Here is a 21,983-nt window from a genome sequence, read left to right on the forward strand (position 1 = left end):
AAAATATCATTTTTTAAAAATATTAAAGATGGAACTGTTAAATTTTTTGTTTCCCCCCTAAAGTATCAGACGTTTTGCAATTCTATGTTCAGAATATACAGTAGACCTGACCAAACATCATTCTAAAGCTGTTGCACTGTGACATCATCCCTCCTACAGCTCCCTCAACAGCTTGTTCAGGCTCCTCCAGTATCTCCAAAAGGCCAACCGTCATCCATCTGACCCCCCAATCCTCCACAGCAGAGCTCTGATTAAAGAAAACAGGAGAATTTAGTGAAGACAAAGATAAATAAACTTTACAGAATATCTAGTTGTAATAAATATAAAAGATATTAGTAAACCTACACCACAGTGTGTAAAATACTGTTTTGGGGAATTCTGAAATGTAAATAAACTGGGATAACTTTAACCATTGAACTTTGTTAGTGTCAACCCCGGTCTGTCTGTATTATCGTCTGCATTAAATTAACCGAGAATTTACTTAATGCGCTTTTCATACAAATAAGTTAGGCGATATAACACTCATAAATATTAGTTCATCTCTGAAGCCAAACTATAACTTCCCAAGTACTGAAGCCCCCCACAACTCCCCACACACCTCCCCCCACTTCTTAACTGATAAACACTTCAGGGTCTTTATCCAGCTCGGTAACTAAGCGCTCGCGCTACCGCGCAAAGTCACGGCCAAATTGAGAAAAATATAAACCCGGTTATGAGCGTTTAGCTCGCTAGTTCCTGTACATCTATCCTCAGCTTGTGTCCTTCATGAACTGCATCACATTATATTCACAGATATAACCTGCAGATTAACTCTTATCCAAAGAATAAATAAATGCTGAATTTATGCAGACAACACGTGGTCAGACTCTAAAGGCATTTTTATAGAGCAAAAACACTCTTCATCCGGTAGTGCAGCTTTTGTAATAGGGACATTAATAGTATTTTCGAAGCTTTAGTGTCTTTTTTAGTTAAAGAGGAGTGACATTGTGAGTTTTTTAGGACACTGACAGTAAGCTGTAATGTTAACTCCAGACTTGGTAAACAGATCATTAAGTTATCTAAAGTTACATCTGACCGCTGCTGGTGCTGCCAGTGATTTTCAAAACGGCCAATAAAAAACTTAACTGGGAAATAAACTGTTAACTAATCCCAAACAAATTTTATAAATGAAAACACCACTTACCGCGAATAGGCCATTAAGCCGCCATCTTCATCTCTAGTGCAGTTTGGCAGCGTCAGTTCGGCGGGGGTGGGTTTTTAAAATCACGTGATTGCAACTCAGCGCAGCTAAATTGCTGGCTTGTGTTACCGTGTCCTTAAGAATGAAGCGCCATCTAGTAATGGAACCAGGTAAATGCATAAATAGGGCTTGAATGGGCGTATTTACTGAAATCTTGACATGCCTTTCTCGAAGGAAAAGGAGGGGGGATTACGGCGTGCATAGGGCAGCCGTACGCCATTCGTACGCCATTCACACGGCCGCGGCTATTTGGCGTGGCTCCATCTGTAACATATTAGATGAAATTGATTGCTTTGCTAATTTGGGTATCTAAGACATTTAAACATAAAAAAATAAATAAATATTTATTTAGATTCTGAACAATCAAATTACAATGAGGTGGTTGTTTTGCACCATAGTGGAGACAGTACTGTTTGTAACTAGAGCAGAAGAAGTGACAAGAAAAGTATATAGTGGAGGGTCACAAACCAAGCAAACTGAGCTGTGTGCTTTTTTGCAGAAAGAGTGTTATAAAGTTCCCCAACAGCAATGTGAAAAACTGATGGAGAGACAGAACACATGAAAGCTGTAACTGCAAATTGGGGTTATTACTTCACCAAATACTGATTTATTAATGTTATTTAGCCAAAGCATTAACACCATTTGTTTACAAATTATTAGCATTTTGTTTATTTGAATTATTAAAGCTCTGCGAATACTACATGATCTTGGTTTATTTTGATGTGTTGTTACACTCTAAATAACAATAGTTACATTGTGAGTTTAGGAGAAATATTGCTAGCATTAAAAAATTAAACAAAATAGCTCATCAACACATGCACCTACACGAAAAAAAAAACATAAGAAACTGTTTTTTTTTATATAACATTTTTGATATTCTTTTTTCCAGAGATGTATAGAGGGAAACAAAATAAGGCTGTCTGTGTTTTTTAAATTTATTTGGGTACATAGAATGGCCTGGGTTGGTGTGGGATTTCTCAGTCTGATATCGTGTCCCAGTCCAGCCTGGTTTCAAGTTATATTGAAAACACCCGGCACTGCGTGTGCCTGTGATGGGCTGCGCCTCAACCTGTTGTCGGTCCTCACTCACTCTCTAAGCTCCCTACGTAGGCGCCGCCATTCTGCAGGTGTGCGAAGGCGCGAGGCCACCAAATCGGGTCGGCTGGCGATAATTAATATTAACGGATCTCGCGCTTTCTCCGCTTTAAAAATCCTTAGCTTTTCCCTTCCTCATTCCTCTAACCCTCTCCTTTCCCGTTTGTTCTAAAAAAAAAATCCCCCTTCTCCAGTAAGACCTCTTGCCTCGTGTCCGTGTGTCTGTGGTGCCGCTTGTGCACACAGTGAACCCGTTACATCAGCAAAGGTAAAACTACACACTTCTCAGACCACTGATTAAAGCGCGTGCTCATTAACTGTGATTTTAATAAACGTGATTTTTAAATGCGTTTTGATTCATTCTTAAACACTACATTTGTAACGCTAGTGACGTAATGCTATTGACATTGGTAACTGTAATCAAATTACATGCATTTAAAATGTAACACGTTATATTACTGCATTATCAGGAAAAGTAATTTGAGTAAAAACTCTGCTTGTCAATGTATTGTAAAATTGTGAGGCATTTTATCTCTGCAGATAGTGAAGTTATAATATTCCACAGCATCTGAAATGCACAAATGAGTTTAAGGTTACAGTGCAGTTTTATAAACAAGTAGCCTATGTTTATGAAGGCCAAAAGTAGTAAAAATAGACAGTATGTAATATTTATGTGTTGTTTATGCAAACCCAGGTAATAATTAAGAAAAATCTTCATATGGATCATATTTCTGTTAATTACCCCATGGAGAAGGGGCATCTTAAGCTGAACAGAGCTGCTTCTGTTAAACTACAAACAGGGGGGAAAATTGGTAGAAAACAAGTTACATTTTATAAGTTCATATGTACTGTACAGACATTTTAATAAATAATGAATGTACCTGTTTAGAGTGATGACAGTCTGTGTAGTTGATGCTTGAGCTCCAGAAACCAGTAATGAGATGTAGGTGTTTTGTCAGTTACAGATTTGACAAAAAGGCAGGAAATAAAGAACCCTAAAGTCACACAAAGAACCTGTTCAGCATAAAAGGGTTCTTCAGGACAATACGGTTCTAAATATAATTGTTGCTATGTAGAAACATTGTTTAAAAAAACGCACAAGTCCACTTCTGCACAAGCACAAGTCCCCATCTGCACAAGTACTTGCAGAAGAAACTCTTGGTTCCTTCAACAAGTGTAGAATGGTGCTGAGTATGAGTTGTTGCAGTTGTGTGTGCTCAGTCAGCAGGATGTAATGAGCCAAAGCCAACAGATCGGAAAGAAACGTGCTCTGACCTGGGGGTCAAGACTATTGCTCTTCAAACCACCTTCATGGACAAAGCCCTCCATATATGCAAGTCAACACTTGTGGGCTAGTTGGGTTCGCTTTCAGTCCTGGAAGTCACGCTTCAATTTTGTGTTACATTTATATAGTGATATAGCCTACTGTATATATTTGTTGTGTTTGGTTGAGTAGATAAGACTGGGGTAGGAGAAGGCTATTTGTTTTCCCATTTTATTATTATACCAAAGTGTCCTCGTATTGTATTGACAAGACTGGCTCATCACTGAACCCTCAAGCATACCTGACTTAATATGATTCTAGAAAGACCCAAATAAACTCAACCAAATGACACACGATGCGTATGCATGATGCCATGTAAGCCCAGATCAGTGAGACTTGCTAGCCGTAGTTGTAAGCAGGGTGGATGGAGGCCTAAAACAAAATTAGTGCCCGACCTTTCTTTAAGGATTTCTTGAGCGAGGATGTGAATCAGGTCATAAGAGCTTTAAAAGTGTTTATATATATATATATATATATATATATATATACACACACATACATTGAGTTTGACGATGGTGGATCTTCAGTAAAGCAGAACTTGCATGGTCTGTCCGTAACACATATTACACACATTCATGCAGGCTACCAGTAAAAACTTTAGAATAACTGACTGCTGGATTCAATTACATTTAAATGTTTGTGAAATATGTTTTTAGGCATTAAAATATTTGTTTATATCATGTAAATGTACATGTAAGTAAATAAGACAATATTAGTGTTTGCCTTCCCTAATAATATAAAAGCACATACATTGTCGCATATAGTTTACTCTCTTTATTTAACACATATCTAATAACGTATTAGATATTGATTGAGTCTGTAAAATATGAACACAAAATATGAGCACTGTATGCTCAGGCACACCCAGGCATTCTCAGTGCTGCCATATGAAAGGTCCCGCTCTATTACATGGTCATAAAAGATCACAGTCTCTACAATTCGCTTGAAAAGTAGATTGTGCTATCAATCACGATATAAAATTGCTAGACCGCCCAGCCCTGGTTCAGTGGATGTGGTTAACCATGCATTTTGCATATTATCCAGCTTGTGTATTCGTTAACAAGAATGTTACTTTTAGCTAGGGAGTTAGCAAGAGTCTGCTAACGTGAGCTAGCCTATAACAGCATTCATCCAAACATCACATTCCTAACTGAATTTTTCTTACAGTAGTTGATCAATCGGAATGGTTATTACCGTCGCGCTCACCGCCGTGTAAAAACGTCAGCGGCCAAAATAAATTAGTTGCATTTCAAAGTCATTCGTAAAATGGCCGCCAGGTGGCGCAAAGTGACATTTTCGCTCGTTGCCGTAAATACAACAGTGACCGTTATACAGCGTATCTCTGTATCTGTTTATTGTTATTTAAGTTCTGGATTATTTCAGGTACTTTAAACACATTGTTGGGTTGCTCATGTTGGCTCATATGAGATGTAGTTTACAAATGAACACCTGGTTGGGTTATTTTGACCCAACAACTGGTTTATTCATTATTCTTTCCTTTCTCCAAATATCAGCCTGCAGAATGTTTGAAATATTACTGTTATTGTGTCACAGGTGTAGTTTTAAGAGTTGTTTAGGCAGGAATGCGTGTGTATACAGCTCAAAACCTCCATAAGTCATTAAAGATAGCGGCTATTTAGAAAAAATGCCCAGTGATTTCTGATCTTCAGGAAATCTCCTGGCGCTCTGCGCATAACACCGGGCCAACTCATGTCGGAAAGAATTTATAAACGGTTTCTAAACGTGGGCTATTGTTTTTTTTTTTTACTTATAGTATTTGTTAATTTAATTTAAATGAGGTTTGGGCTCAGGACTTCAGAATCGTGATTCTACTCTTTAATTTACTCCATAGTTTTAATCAGCGCTCAGCCGCATGCATTAAGTTTTCCAGAGTGCACCGGCAGAAGTAGAATAATGATTATGAACGCGTCGGGAAAACAGCAAGCAGACTTTAAATAAACGTTTGCGTTTATTTTCTGACGCGCTCAAGGTTACCAAAAACAATACAGAGCAGCACAGCTTACAACACTTACAAAATCACAACGTTTTTTCGTTATTGTGAGTGCGCTTAAATAAAAGTTAAGTCTTATAAAGGCCATGTAGTCTTATATAGTTTTATTATATAGTTTTTGCACATTAATCTGACACAGTTTTATCAGCCTGTCACGGCGTGCGCCCAAATCAATATCGCTCCTCGCGCACTAGTTAGGCGGCCTCCCCTTCAGACATGCGATGCAGCGGGACCGCAGAATTACACATGACTGGTGAGCTATCGTTACTATCGTTGCCCGGGCTTGCACTCCGCGCTAGAAAATACTCGGGGTTTGTTGGGCTACAGTGGATTTTACTACGCGCTGTGTATGCAGCGCGCGTGCAACAACGCGGAAGTGCGGCATGCAAGCAAGGCAAATGGAACGCGCCCCAGTAACTTCAAAGGACCGAGAGGTGGGAGGGGGGCGGTACCATCCGAGGAGAGCAGAGTCAGCGCGAGCAGACGGATGGCCATTGCACTCACACCGTGTAGTAAAATCCACTGTAACCCAACAAACCCCAATCATCACCAGCCGTGCCTTATTCCGTCATGTAATGTGGGCATTATAAGCTTTGTATTGAAAACTTCTAACTAAAAAGTGGCAGCTGGCACGCCTTATTTTGTTAATAGTCTAAATAAAAACCCTCCGATTTAATTTCCTATAGTCTAACCAGCGCTCAACCGCACGCATAGTTTTCCCAAACGCGAGGAAGTTTTTGGTGCTAAATAATGTTTATGCAGTATAAGAATTCCCATTAATCCTGGGTTGTTCTTTTAGTGTCACTATAGTGCTTTACAATGCCAGACAACATTCAAATACAAATGATTCACCCTCCCCAGGTGTGAATCGGCTGTTCTCACCTATACATTCAGAGGAACTGAAATGCATTTCTCCCCACTTTAAAAACCTCTTGAATCTGAGGCTCTTCTGGAGACTTTCAGTGATTTCAATTTGTGTAATTTTAATCTCCTGGATTCTAGATTCTAAAGTTGACATTGTTACCTTTTTTAATCATTGGAATGGAAGAACTTATTTTCCTTATGATAGCATAAATTGCATTGTTTTTAATCAGTCTATACACAATAATATTATTTGTTTTTTTTGTTTTTTTTAACGGGTATGGGGGCTATCTTGGTTCATTAATCTCCGTGCCTGGTTTAGGTTTAGTATTCAGTGCGCATCTGTTATATTACAACTATCATAACACTCAAATACCTTTTATTGGGGGTTAAGTGACTGATGTGCCTAACATTTTTCAGCTGAGCCTTTGTTTCACTGAAAACGACCGCGACACCCCTCTCTCTCTCACACACACACACACACACACAGAGCCGAACAAATCATTAGCACGTCCCTCCCCCAAACAGCACAGACATTTACTTACACCTGAACTGAGTTGTTTGAGTAACATGGGTCTAACCCGTTACAAATCATAACAGTCTACTGCATTTCATTCTTATAATAACGCAAAAACACAAGCGGGGCTGAAAGACCGACATCTGCTGACGCAGTAGAACGTCCTAACACTGTTTTAATTTAATGGTCATTTATTTCAGTTAATAAATCTACTATAAATTTAAAGAACACAAGAAATAAGATGACACAAATCCATACACGCTTTTTTTCTAATTACAAGTGATAAAATCAAAAGGCTCACTGGCTCACACATTTATTGTGCTTAAATTTGATCCTAATAAGATTTGATTTAATTTGAATTTTAGAACAGTGGCAGCTGGAACACCTAAACAGATGCAGGATTATTTTTTTATAATCTAAATAAAAATGCTTTTTTAAACGTGGGCTATTGTTATTTACATGCAATATTTGTTAATTTAATTTAAATGGGGTTTGGTCTCCGGAATGTTGAGCATCAGGATCCTCTTCTTTACTTTCCTATGTAGAATCAGCGCTTAATCGCACGTATAAAGTTTTGTAAATTCGTTTAATGTTTAATAGTAAATAATGACCCCCGTTGCGCTGTACCACCGCTCGGAAAACCTTATGAAATACAAGTTTAGGACAATTATGATGATCTGACATGGCGTGCGCGTGTGATGGGTGTACGCCCAAATCTACTATAACTACTCCCTCACTCCGTAGGCTCCCTGAATAGGCACCAAAGGGACGGGGCCGCTTATTTGTGCCGGCTGGCGATAATTAACGTTAATATGGTCTCGGGCTTGCTCCGCATTATAAAAGCAAGGCGCGGAGGTTTGTCTGAGGTCTGGGAAGTACGTGATGTAATGGAGAATATGAAAGAAGCATGTCAGTGGGGAGATGTGACGCGGCCAGGCACTTTAAACAAGGACACTAGAATTCCGCCCTTTGATCTCCGCGCTGAGGACAGCGCGAGAAAGAGCTGCGCGAGCTCCCGCGGCATCTTCACTCCCGCACCGTGCCCGCCCTCGCAGCCCCGCTGCCGAAGAGGAAAAGGCTGCGAGGACGTTTGTGTTAAGTTTTTTTTACGTCAGCGAGGACTCGCGCCGGCCATCGACAGCGGGAGAAGCGCTGCCTCCGCGTGCTCAGTTCTGCCACTCCGCGCACCAACACTTATTGTCAGCTGTGTGCCCGCATGCCAGTGTGGCACAGCCCCCGGAACTGCACATGCACAATCTTTATCCCTTTCTTTCCTTTCTCCCTCCAACACTTTCCTTCCCCATTTTACCTAAATAAATGACCCTTTTCCCGTAAGACCTCGCTTCGTGTCCGTGCTTTATGGTGCCGCCCGTGCAACATGGGTCGAATCCGTTACAGATCATATCAGTCTACTGCATTTCATTCTTATAATAAACGCAAAAACTCAAGCGGGGCTGAATGACCAACATTAGCTGACGCAGTAGAACGTCCTGACAATGTTATAATTTTTATGGTCATTTATTTTAGTTAATAAATCTACTATAAATTTAAAGAACACAAGATATAAGACGACACAAAACCCTACACGCGTCTTTTCTAATTACACGTGATAAAATTTAAAGGCTCACTGTGTTAACATTTATTTTGTTTAAATTTGATCCTAATAAGATTAAATTTAATTTAAATTCTACATTTGTATCGTCATTTTAGTTCTGTGATTATAAATTTGTTTTACTACAATGTTTTACTTGATTTTATCCGCTACTACGTGCAGTTCTAAAACTCTGTGTCTCATTAATCCAGCAGAGAATGAACTAAGGCACGAGGCGTCAGTCTGTAGTTATATAGCGCCACTCAACGGTAAAAGCCAGCAAACGCACAAAGCCAAACGGTACCGCCGAGCGCGGCGACGGTAGGACCTACAGTCCGATTGATTAACCACTGTATATGAAAGATTAGAACATCTATGATGTTACTTTTTTGTTTTTGTGACATATCAGAACAAAATTATGAATACACACCAACGAGTCAGGACACGCAAGTGTGTGTGTGTAAACGTTTAGCACAGTACCTCACACTTCCACAGGTGGCGCATCAGTGAGTGAGCAAAAATGTTATACACACTTACACAAATTGTTTTCAAAAATTGTGAAAATCAAGGCCTAAGGAGATTTTTGCACCATGGATGTATTTGAGTCTGTAAAACACTATTATATGCTCAGAAAAATGAGGACATCGATTTTGGTCCTGACTTTGTTGGTGCGTATTCATAAAATTGTCCTGATGCGTCACAAAAACAAACACAGTGTTACATAAATAGTCAAATTAATTCATCTTTTATGTTGTTTTTTTTAGGTACCCAAGCTGCTGCGGGAGAATAAACAGCTCTATAAGGAGGTAACTTAATTGTCATGATCTGGGTGTAATGGCAGGTGTAAAACGCCATGGGCAGTGATAGCAGGCATAGAGGCAGAGGGGTTGTGTAATCAAAAAAAAAAAAAAAAAAGTCTTTAATAAACATTAAACACAAAGGATAAATAAAGACACTAACAAAGGAACAAACTCACTCAAACAATACTTAACACTGTGCTAACAGGGGCTCTCTGGCAAGACAGACTGGAGGACATTTTAATAAATAATGAACACATCCTGTGGCGAGACACAGGCAGGAGGAGGACAAACAGGACACACAAACTATGCATGGAGCTGAAACTGGACACTAGAGGGAGACACGTAGAGACTAGAAACAAGAGACCGAGAGGGACGGGACGAGGGCTAAAGACATGGCAATCAGCTAGGCATGGCTTTTAGCTAAACATGGTTAAGCTGTGCTTAACCATGGCAGTTAGCTACACATACACCTAGCTAAGCATGTCTTTAGCCCCAACATGCACTAAGCTACACTTACCTAATAGCTTAACACACTGGGGAATGGGGGCTGAGGACACATCAAAGGCTAGGCTGGGGGCTGAGGACACATCAAAGGCTAGGCTGGGGGCTGAGGACACATCAAAGGCTAGGCTGGGGGCTGAGGACACATCAAAGGCTAGGCTGGGGGCTGAGGACACAAAGGCTAGGCTGGGGGCTGAGGACACAAAGGCTAGGCTGGGGGCTGAGGACACATCAAAGGCTAGGCTGGGGGCTGAGGACACATCAAAGGCTAGGCTGGGGGCTGAGGACACATCAAAGGCTAGGCTGGGGGCTGAGGACACATCAAAGGCTAGGCTGGGGGCTGAGGACACATCAAAGGCTAGGCTGGGGGCTGAGGACACATCAAAGGCTAGGCTGGGGGCTGAGGACACATCAAAGGCTAGGCTGGGGGCTGAGGACACATCAAAGGCTAGGCTGGGGGCTGAGGACACATCAAAGGCTAGGCTGGGGGCTGAGGACACATCAAAGGCTAGGCTGGGGGCTGAGGACACATCAAAGGCTAGGCTGGGGGCTGAGGACACATCAAAGGCTAGGCTGGGGGCTGAGGACACATCAAAGGCTAGGCTGGGGGCTGAGGACACATCAAAGGCTAGGCTGGGGGCTGAGGACACATCAAAGGCTAGGCTGGGGGCTGAGGACACATCAAAGGCTAGGCTGGGGGCTGAGGACACATCAAAGGCTAGGCTGGGCTGAGGACACATCAAAGGCTAGGGGCACTGGACAACTAGGGAGGTAGGAAACACAGGACAGCTAGAGACACAAAGGGGCTATGGCTAGAAGCATGCTAGTTACTGTAACTCAACACGTTCCTAGCCAAACACACACCTAACTACTTACCTGACTCTAGCTAAACACACAAGAACACAGGAGGACAACAACCACAGTACTTACATACATTTAAGACAGGACTGAATCAGCTCCCCTAACACAGACACACAGAACATAGACAGAAACATGCCAATAAGAGAGCCCAAGTCAACAAAACTAAAATCAAAATAAACTAAACAAAGAACAAAACAGAACAAAATGCCCACACACATGACAGTGGTAAAACCAAAAATGCTCGACCCAGTTTCCCAGTCTAAACAGCTATTTATAGAGGTGGATTGATGGCTACCTCGGTTCAGGTGTGCACTCGCATCACCTGACCGGGGTGCCTGCTGGGAAACTGAGTCAGCCAACTAAAAAACTACAAAATAAAAAACAGTGACCTCTGGTGGTGGACCCTTACATTCATTTACAATAAATCCATTAAAATTCAGTTTAATTTAGCAGTAAAACAACAACAACACACACACACACAGTTACATAAATAGTTAAATTAATTCACATTTTATGTTTTTAAGAACACCAGTCAGCAACAGGAGACGAAGCTCCAAAATCAGGTAACTTTACTTAATTTACAATAAATTCATTAAAATCAGTTTAATTTAGCAGTAAATCAACACACACACACACACACACACAGTGTTCCATAAATAGTCACATTAATTCAACTTTTATGTTTTTTAAGATAACCAGGCTGCAGCAGCAGTATGAGAAGCTCCTGAACAAGGTAACTTTACTTAATTTACAATAAATTCACTAAAATCAGTTTAATTTAGCAGTCAAACAACAACACACGCACACACACACACACACACACACACACACAGTGTCACATAAATAGTCAAATTAATTCACTTTTTATGTTTTTAAGAAAATCAGGCTGCAGCAGAAAAACAAACAGCTCAAGAACCAGGTAACTTTACTTAATTTACAATAAATTCATTAAAATCAGTTTAATTTAGCAGTAAATCAACACACACACACACACACACACAGTGTTACATAAATAGTCAAATTAATTCACTGTTTATGTTTTTAAGAACACCAGTCAGCAACAGGAGACGAAGCTCCAAAATCAGGTAACTTTACTTAATTTACAATAAATTCATTAAAATCAGTTTAATTTAGCAGTCAAACAACAACACACGCACACACACACACACACAGTGTCACATAAATAGTCAAATTAATTCACTTTTTATGTTTTTAAGAAAATCAGGCTGCAGCAGAAAAACAAACAGCTCAAGAACCAGGTAACTTTACTTAATTTACAATAAATTCATTAAAATCAGTTTAATTTAGCAGTAAATCAACACACACACACACACACACAGTGTTACATAAATAGTCAAATTAATTCACATTTTATGTTTTTAAGAACACCAGTCAGCAACAGGAGACGAAGCTCCAAAATCAGGTAACTTTACTTAATTTACAATAAATTCATTAAAATCAGTTTAATTTAGCAGTAAATCAACACACACACACACACACACACAGTGTTCCATAAATAGTCACATTAATTCAACTTTTATGTTTTTTAAGATGACCAGGCTGCAGCAGCAGTATGAGAAGCTCCTGAACAAGGTAACTTTACTTAATTTACAATAAATTCACTAAAATCAGTTTAATTTAGCAGTCAAACAACAACACACGCACACACACACACACACACACACACACACACACACACAGTGTCACATAAATAGTCAAATTAATTCACTTTTTATGTTTTTAAGAAAATCAGGCTGCAGCAGAAAAACAAACAGCTCAAGAACCAGGTAACTTTACTTAATTTACAATAAATTCATTAAAATCAGTTTAATTTAGCAGTAAATCAACACACACACACACACACACAGTGTTACATAAATAGTCAAATTAATTCACTGTTTATGTTTTTAAGAAAACCAGGCAGCAGGAGGAGATAGAGGAGCTCCTGAACCAGGTAACTTTACTTAATTTACAATAAATTCATTAAAATCAGTTTAATTTAGCAGTAAATATCAACAAACACACACACACACACACACACACACACACACACACACAGTGTTACATAAATAGTCAAATTAATTCACATTTTATGTTTTTAAAAACACCAGGCAGCAGGAGGAGATAGAGGAGCTCCTGAACCAGGTAACTTTACTTAATTTACAATAAATTCATTAAAATCAGTTTAATTTAGCAGTAAATCAACACACACACACACACACACACACACACACACACACACAGTGTTACATAAATAGTCAAATTAATTCACATTTTATGTTTTTAAAAACACCAGGCAGCAGGAGGAGATAGAGGAGCTCCTGAACCAGGTAACTTTACTTAATTTACAATAAATTCATTAAAATCAGTTTAATTCAGCAGTAAATCAACACACACACACACACACACACACACACACACACACACACACACACACACAGTGTTACATAAATAGTCAAATTAATTCACTGTTTATGTTTTTAAGAACACCAGGCAGCAGGAGGAGATAGAGGAGCTCCTGAACCAGGTAACTTTACTTAATTTACAATAAATTCATTAAAATCATTTTAATTTAGCAGTAAATCAACACACACACACACACAGTGTTACATAAATAGTCAAATTACTTCACTGTTTATGTTTTTAAGAAAATCAGGCAGCAGGAGGAGATAGAGGAGCTCCTGAACCCGGTAACTTTACTTAATTTACAATAAATTCATTAAAATCAGTTTAATTTAGCAGTAAATCAACACACACACACACACACACAGTGTTACATAAATAGTTAAATTAATTCACTGTTTATGTTTTTAAGAACACCAGGCAGCAGGAGGAGATAGAGGAGCTCCTGAACCAGGTAACTTTACTTAATTTACAATAAATTCATTAAAATCATTTTAATTTAGCAGTAAATCAACACACACACACACACACACACACACAGTGTTACATAAATAGTCAAATTAATTCACTGTTTATGTTTTTAAGAACACCAGGCAGCAGGAGGAGATAGAGGAGCTCCTGAACCAGGTAACTTTACTTAATTTACAATAAGTTAATTAAAATTTGGTTTAATTTAGCACTAAAACCTTTATTAACAGTAAACTTTTTTATATGGACAGGAATTTACAGTTAATTTTGTGTCATTAAACATCCAAAATATTTCACTATTAAAAATTAAGAGTTAAGGATAAAGCAGATGTGAGAATTTTCCACAAATCTTTACTTTATGGACTGGAGCCGCATGTGGCTCTTTAATCACTGCTGTGGCTCCTTGTGGCTTCGGAAAATAAATAATGAGTGTTTAATTTAAATAAATTTTATTTTAGTTACGATTTTTCTTAATATGACGATCATGGTGATCTTGTAACTGCACATTACCGAGAGCAGGGGAAGAACACCCACCGCTTTCGCGTTTGAATGAAAGAGCCCACTGGCTTTGCTTTGAATAAAGCGTTTATGGTGGAGAGGAAATTGTAGCGCGTAACACCATTTATTGTGCAACTGGCAACCCAGCCTGTTAGTCAGGAGTGCCGCATATTCTGATCGGCAAGTAGTTCCCTGAGAAGTGGGCTGCCCAGGAAGCAGGAAGGGTACACTTTAAAGTACACTGTTTTGGCACTGTTATACTTCCATAATCTTGGAACATTTAAATAAAACATGTTTGATTTTTTTTGCCCAAAATATGCGGCACAACTGCCAATGTGCGACATCCGCCGGCACGCTTTATATATAAACAGTCTTATTTCATTCAGGTCGACAGCTGACTACACGCTCCAGTACACATGATAAAAAGGATGACGACACACAGAAACAGACGGCATTTTTGTTTTTTCTGCAGGTGGATAATTTAAGTTTACTACTTAAAGAAGGCACACACGGAATTGGCTCCACATTTGCAATTCTGGAGCATAGGGGTATCGGTTCTGTAGTTCTGCTTAGACCTGCACGAAAAACAGACCTCAGACTCTGACCAACAATCTGACCAGAGGCTTTTGTGCTTCCTTTCTTAGGGGTGTTTTTAAATGAGCAGTGCCTGAATGTCTGCCTTAGGTTTCAGTTTTCAGTCAGTAATTGAAACTTATACTTACTAATAATGAGGGTGTTACTCTTATAGCTTCTAATTAGGAATTTACAACCTCCTACTAGAAACCAAACATAGAAAACTTGGAATAATTTAAACTTAAATAATTATTTTGACTGTGTAAAGCTGCTTTGCGGCAATGAAAATTGCTAAAAGCGCTATAGAAATAAAATTGAATTGAATTGAATTGAATTTCTTCCTGAAAACCCTGAAAGAAAGTAGATATATATATATAATTGTATTTGTTGCTCAATAGCTCTTACAGGCAAAGTAGTTTGACACTGACTACACAGTTTGCTGTTATGGTGGAGATGAATATTAATATATTACTTATAATTTTTCCCCCTCACTTTGTAGCTTGACTGACATCAAGCTGTGCAATTTCAAGTTCCAACTTCCTTTTAATTTAATTGCAACATTAACAACGAATAATGAAAGAAGAAATCAAACATGGCTCATTAAACATGACTCGTTTCTCTAAGTGGATTTCCTGTTCAAGTTCATTTAGTGTTTATTCTGTATAAATGAAGTTGTGATGCTACATAATTCAGGGGATGTTCAGATGAGTTTAGTTTATAATAATATTTAGTATTGAGTATTGTTTTTCCATATTTTAAAAACCCAACAGCCGTCATAAGCCTCCTCTAATAAAAAAAACACCTCTACGGTTGTATTAAAATTTCAGCGACGTAACACACAGTACGAGCTCAAATCAATCCCTGCTGTCTGATATCAATCACCCAGACGAGGATGGTTCATCTCAAGGTTTCTTCCTATTGACAGTTTTTCCTTGCCGTCATCTTGTCTCACTCATCAGGAACAGGATCATTTTGATTTGTACATATTTTCTCTCATACTCATAACTAAATTTCTTTTGATCCTTTAATGCTGCTTTGAAACACTAACCGTTCATTAAAGGCACTGTATAAATTAAATTAAATTGAATTTTTCACTCTCCTACGACGTTACTGAAGATGATGAGTTTATCTCGGACTCTTTTCTCATACTGTTTTTTGTGTGATTTTTATATTTTTTTCCCCCCCAGGCATCGTTTGACGCTCAGCATGATAAGAAGTCTGATGGAACTGGCGCCACGCACCTGTCTGCCTCACCTCTTCCTCCCTGCGTCTAATTACAATATGTTCATTGTGTCCTGTTGTCTTTTTTTCTCTCTTTGTCTTCAGAATGTAACCTTTTTTTTCCTTTTGTTCTTGTAAATTTTTTTTATTTTTAGATATGTTCCTTTTTTTTAAATTAAAGACATTGTTAAGAATAATTGTTCTTTTTGTCTTAGTTTTTTCTTAATATGGTGCAAATGTGAGCCCTGATTGTTTCGAATCGACACAAATGCCAGTGCAGCAGTGCCTTTCTTTTGAGATTCATTGTGTATCGAGCGTGGAATGGGCAGTGCGTGCGTGTATGTGTGTATACTTCAAATCATCAGGTTCCTAATGTGAATCAGAGGATTGAGTTCAAATCATGCAGAATGAACTGGAACTGCCTGTCTGTTAAAGATTTTCTCTGAAAATTGTTTTTTAACTTTATTGTTTTGGCTGAAAATGAAACGTGCATGGCGAGATTAATGAAGGAAAGAATATGACCGAGATGATGCAGTAGAGATTCGGTTTAGATTAGCTACATGGATTTATCTCTGATGAAGTAGGCTAAATACAGTATGAGCTCCTGGTAACTCTGGTTAAAGGCAGCGCTCTGTCTAATACTTTACAAATACATGTTTTACTTGAGCATAGATTCTGACTGAAGTGAGTAGGTTGGGGGTGAAGTTCAGGGGAATCAGTGTTCGAGATTTTGAGAAGTCTTTAGACTCTTTGGGTTAAATCTTTTTGGAGATGAACTAGAGAAGTCTAAGAGTGGCTTAGTGGTTAGCACTGTCGCCTTGCACCTCCAGGTTCCGGGTACGATTCCTGCCTCGGGTCTGTGTGCGTGGAGTTTGCATGTTCTCTCTGTGCTTGCTGGGTTTCCGTCCAAAGACATGCAGATTAGTGGAATTGGCGTTCCCAAATTGCCCATAGTGTGCGTGTGTGGAGGATCCAGGCTCCTGTGTTAACCTAGCTCTTCTAATGGATCAGACTACACGAGCCACCCTTCACTTCCTATGTGCATCAGCGAGCCTTGGCCACCCATGACCCTGTCGCCAGTTCACTGGTTTTCCTTCCTTGGATCACTTGACCACTGCAGCCTGGGAACTTCCCACAAGCGCTGCAGTTTTGGAGTTACATTTCTGTAAAAGATTTAAATGATTCTTCAGATCATTAGCACTCTTTCTCCATGTTAGTTTGTTGATGATCCCGGGCTTGCACCCCGCGCTATAAAATACTTGGGGTTTGTTGGGTTACAGTGGATTTTACTCCGCGGTGTAAGTGCAATGGCCATTCGTCCGCTCGCGCTGGCTCTGCTCTCCGCGGATGGCCGGACCGGCCCCTCACACCTCTCGCTCTTTTAAAGTCCCTGGGGCGCGTTCCATTTGCCCCACTTGCATGCCGCACTTCCGCGTTGTTGCACACGCGTTGCATACACAGAGCGTAGTAAAATCCACTTTAACCCAACAAACCCCGAGTATTTTATAGCGCGGGGTGCAAGCCCGGGCAACGATAGCAACGACAGCTCACCAGTCATGTGTAATTCTGCAGCCCCGCTGCTTCGCATGTCTGAAGGGAAGGACGCCTAACTAGTGAGCGAGGAGCGATATTGATTTGGGCGCACGCCATGACAGGCTGAAAAAACTGTTGTCAGATTAATGTGCAAAAACTATATAATAAAACTATATAAGACTACATGGCCTTTATAAGACTCAACTTTTATTTAAGCGCACTCACAATAACGAAAAAACTTAATGATTTTGAGTTTGAAAGCAAATAAGGTGCGCTGTTCTGTATTGTTTTTGGTGAACTTAAGTGCGTCAGAAAATAAACGCAAAGTTTTTTTAAATGGTCAGAGTCAGTCTGCTTGCTGTTTTCCCAACGCATCCATAATCAAACTTCATGGAAAACTCTATGAGTGCTGATTTAGACTATGGAGTAAATTAAAGAGCAGAATCACGATGCCGAATCGAAGTCCTGAGCCCAAACCTCATTTAAATTAAATTAACAAATATTATAAGTAAAAAAACAATAGCCCATGTTTAGAAACCGTTTATAAATTCTTTCCGACATGAGTTGGCCCGGTGTTATGCGCAGAGTGCCGGGAGATTTCCTGAAGCTCCGAAATCACTGGGGCATTTTTTCTAAATAGACGCTATCTTTAATAACTGATGGAGGTTTTGAGCTGTATACACACGCATTCCTGCCTAAACAACTCTTAAAACTACACCTGTAACACAATAAACAGTAATATTTCGAACATTCTGCAGGCTGATATTTGGAGAAACGAAAAAATAATGAATAAACCAAAATAACCCAACCAGGTGTTCATTTGTAAACTACATCTCATATGAGCCAACATGAGCAACCCAACAATGTGTTTAAAGTACCTAAAATAATCCAGAACTTAAATAACAATAAACAGATACAGAGATACGCTGTATAACAGTCACTATTGTATTTACTGCAACGAGCGAAAATGTCACTTTGCGCCACCTGGCGGCCATTTTACGAATGACTTTGAAATGCAACTGATTTATTTTGGCCGCTGACGTTTTTACACGGCAGTGAGCGTGACGGTAATAACCATTCCAATTGATCAACTACTGTACAAATAAAATTGAATTGAATTGAATATCTGACTTACACATCGCTGTGGAATGCTGGAGAGGAACCCGGGCCAAATCCATGTGCCAGAAGGTAGCCAAAACTCAACCTGGTGGGATTTCGTGTTTTGAAATAAAAAATGCTGTATTTGTTGTTGGCCCAGATTCTGCATTCCACTTCTGTGCGGTTCCTTCAGCAGCAGGGGTGGCGCGGTCGCAGCGAAGGTATCATAGATAATAGAAACCCGCTTAGCGGCACAGATTATTATTTTTTTCCTCCAGGTTCGTTTGCTGCCCCCCACGTGGCATGAAAAATAGCCGGCCTGGGCTGCTGCCCAGTTCGCCCATGCCTAAAACCGCCACTGTGTGTTTTTTTAGTTTTTAAGTATTTAGTTCACTTTATTCTTCAGTACACTTCAGTATTCTGTAGGATTGCAGTGTTTCATGGTGTTTAATATTCAGTACATTACAGTGTTTATTTCACTACATTATTATTAATTCAGGTTGTCATCTATTAAGTGTTCCTTACCTCTGTTCAAGAAAATATCAACAGTAAATTACATTTTTAATAAGTATTAAATATACTGAAGCTGTACAGAATACTGAATGTACAGACCACTGAAGTGTGTAAAATACTCCTACATTATGGTGGTATTAGTGTCCTGGTGTGTGACAGGGGTGCAGTTTGTGTTTTTTACTGTTTTACTAGTAACAAATTATTCACAGGGCAAGCCAGAGGCCAAAAGTTTTGAGGATGACACATATTAGTTTTAATATTAAATTTCAATAGTTAAATATTTGTATTTGTCAGATGTTACTTCGGTACACTGAGCGACACTGGTACACTGTATAAATACAAACATTTCATAAATGTCAAAGGTTTTTTTATTTACAATTTCATTAAGCTGCACTTAATAGTACTATGCAAAAAAATCAGTATTTGCAGTGTTGACCTTCCAAGGCCTCTGCAGTTCACCCTGACATGCTGTCAATCATCTCCTGGGCCACACCCTGACTGATGGAGCCCATTCTTACATAATCAGTGCTTGTGGGTCTTTGTTTGTCCAGCCGTCTCTTGAGGATTGACCACAAGTTCTCAGTGGGATTAGGGTCTGGGGAGTATTCTGGCCTTTCCTGGTTTTGTTCCCTCAGACACTTACTGATCACTTTTGCCTAATGAGAAGGAGCTCCATCATCCCGCAGACTTTGTTAAAATTAATATTCGTGTTATTCTCAAAAATTTTGGCTGTAGAGGGAAACAGTTAACCTTTCTGGAAGGAGTCTCCAGTGTCAGTGCTTCGCAACAGTAAAACTGTAACTTTAAGGTTTCTGACATCTTTAGAAAAGATGAGTTTATACTTTTACAGTTTCTCAGTAACTTAATGACTTAAGTAACTTGTGATTTTTAGGTTGTTTATTAAACATTAAATGTAAAATCTGGCACTCCTTCATCCATAAAACAATATCATTGTTAGCAGATTGCTTGTGGTGTAAGATGAATAAAACACAAGGACATGTCTGCTTTATCACTTTAGCTTATTTTACTAACAAAAACAACACACATGTACACAGTTACATAAATAATTAAATTAACTCACGTTTTATGTTTTTAAGATAACTAAGCTGCAGCAAAGTACAATGGAGGTCCAGAATCAGGTACCTTTACATAATTTACAATAAGTTCATTAAAATCAGTTTAATTTAGCAGTAAATAAACACACACACACACACACACACATACAGTGTTACATAAATAGTCAAATTATTTCAACTTTTATGTTTTTAAGAAAACCAAGCTGCAGCAGAATATCAAGGAGCTCCAGAAGGAGGTAACTTTACTTAATTTACAATAAATGTATTGAAATCAGTTTAATTTAGCAGTAAAACAACAACACACACACACACACACACACACACACACACACACACACACTGTAATTCACAAACACTCGCACACACTAAAACACACACACAAAGATACAGTACAGGTTGTGAGGTTTCTTAACACTGTGTTTAGACACGTTGCTGAATGTGTTCTTGGCCATCGCTGTAGACAATCTGGCCAATGCACAAGAGCTGACCAAGGTACTGAACACACACACACACACACACACACACACATACACACACACACACACACATTTAAACCTCTATGTGTTTTACCTCACTGTAGGATGAGCAGGAGGAAGAGGAAGCAGCCAATCAGAAAATGGCTCTTCAGAAGGCGAAGGAAGTGGCAGAAGTGAGTCCACTGTCTGCTGCTAACCTGTCCATTGCTGTGTAAGTAACACACACACACACACACAGAGAGTTTAGTTCACAGCTTTATAGGCATGAACATTAAAAAAAAATTACAATGTTGCCAAAGTGGTTTTGGAAGGTTGATTACTGTACATTGTAAGTCACATCCATCTGAATGTACAAAGATTATAAAGATTATAAACACGTGTCTGTTTTTCTTCCTATATTATGAATGTAAGTTTGTTCTTATTTTATTGTAATTCTATAAACATTTAAACAGATTTTGAAAACAAATCATAAAATAACTCCAAAAATTTAACAGAAACAAATACAGTCAGGAGGCAAAGGTAACTCTGCGGATGTGTGTGTGTGTGTGTATGTGTGTGTGTGTGTGTGTGTGAGTGTGTGTGTGTACATGCCTGTCTGTCTGTCTGACTTCAGTAGTCCTTTATTCATTTATTCTTTGGTTTACTCATTTATTTGTGTATTTATTTTTTGTTTGTTTATGTTTACTGTCCTTTGAAATGCTAATTGCATAAAGCTCCGCCCTCTGCTCATTAATCTGCTGCAGTTTTTGAGCATTATTTGAAGAGTCTGTTGCATTTGACAGCAGCACAAAAAGACCCCAGGCTTTGAGTGGGGGATCATGGGGCGCTGGAGAGGCTCCTAAAGTGGGGACTTTGTTCTCTATTTCCAGCTCTACACCTCAATAACATCCGCTCACTAAAATACAAGATTCCATAACAACAAGTACTTTATAGTGTTTACAGCACTGACAGCGTGGCTCTCTGCCCAAACTCCTGGCAGTGCGGAGACTCCATCCAGCAAGAATTAATCAAGTAAAAAGTTGTCATTTACATGAGAGTTAAAAAAACAGAAGTGTTCTAATTTACTTAATAGAGAGCGTGCATTAGCTCACAGTAGTCTTTTGATAGTAAAGAAATATCTCTCTCTCTCCCTCTCTCGCTCTCTCTCTCTCTCTCTCTCTCTCTGCGCATGTGCTGGGTGTGAGTGAGCGTGCGGAAGGCTGTCTGGCATCCTGCCAAGTTTTTCGGAAGACTGTTTGTTTATTTATTAATTTTTTTCAAATTGGTCAGGTGTGAGAACATCTACTCTGCCTCCAAAGGCGGTGGTGGTGTTTTTAAACAGAG

The 21,983-nt window shown here is 39.2% G+C and overlaps 1 long non-coding RNA gene across 2 annotated transcripts; it reads left to right on the top strand.

The window, feature by feature from the left end:
- Positions 1-12,350: 12,350 nt before the first annotated feature.
- Positions 12,351-13,492, top strand: LOC128511097 (uncharacterized). 2 transcript variants are annotated; one of them, XR_008356158.1, is made up of 5 exons: positions 12,351-12,394; positions 12,547-12,588; positions 12,714-12,755; positions 13,098-13,131; positions 13,450-13,492. It is a non-coding gene; the product is annotated as an uncharacterized LOC128511097 (long non-coding RNA). The 2 variants fall into 2 exon arrangements; XR_008356157.1 differs by lacking the exon at positions 13,098-13,131.
- Positions 13,493-21,983: the final 8,491 nt, after the last annotated feature.

The sequence above is a fragment of the Clarias gariepinus genome, chromosome 23, assembly GCF_024256425.1.
Source record: "Clarias gariepinus isolate MV-2021 ecotype Netherlands chromosome 23, CGAR_prim_01v2, whole genome shotgun sequence".
Classification (NCBI taxonomy): Eukaryota; Metazoa; Chordata; class Actinopteri; order Siluriformes; family Clariidae; genus Clarias; species Clarias gariepinus.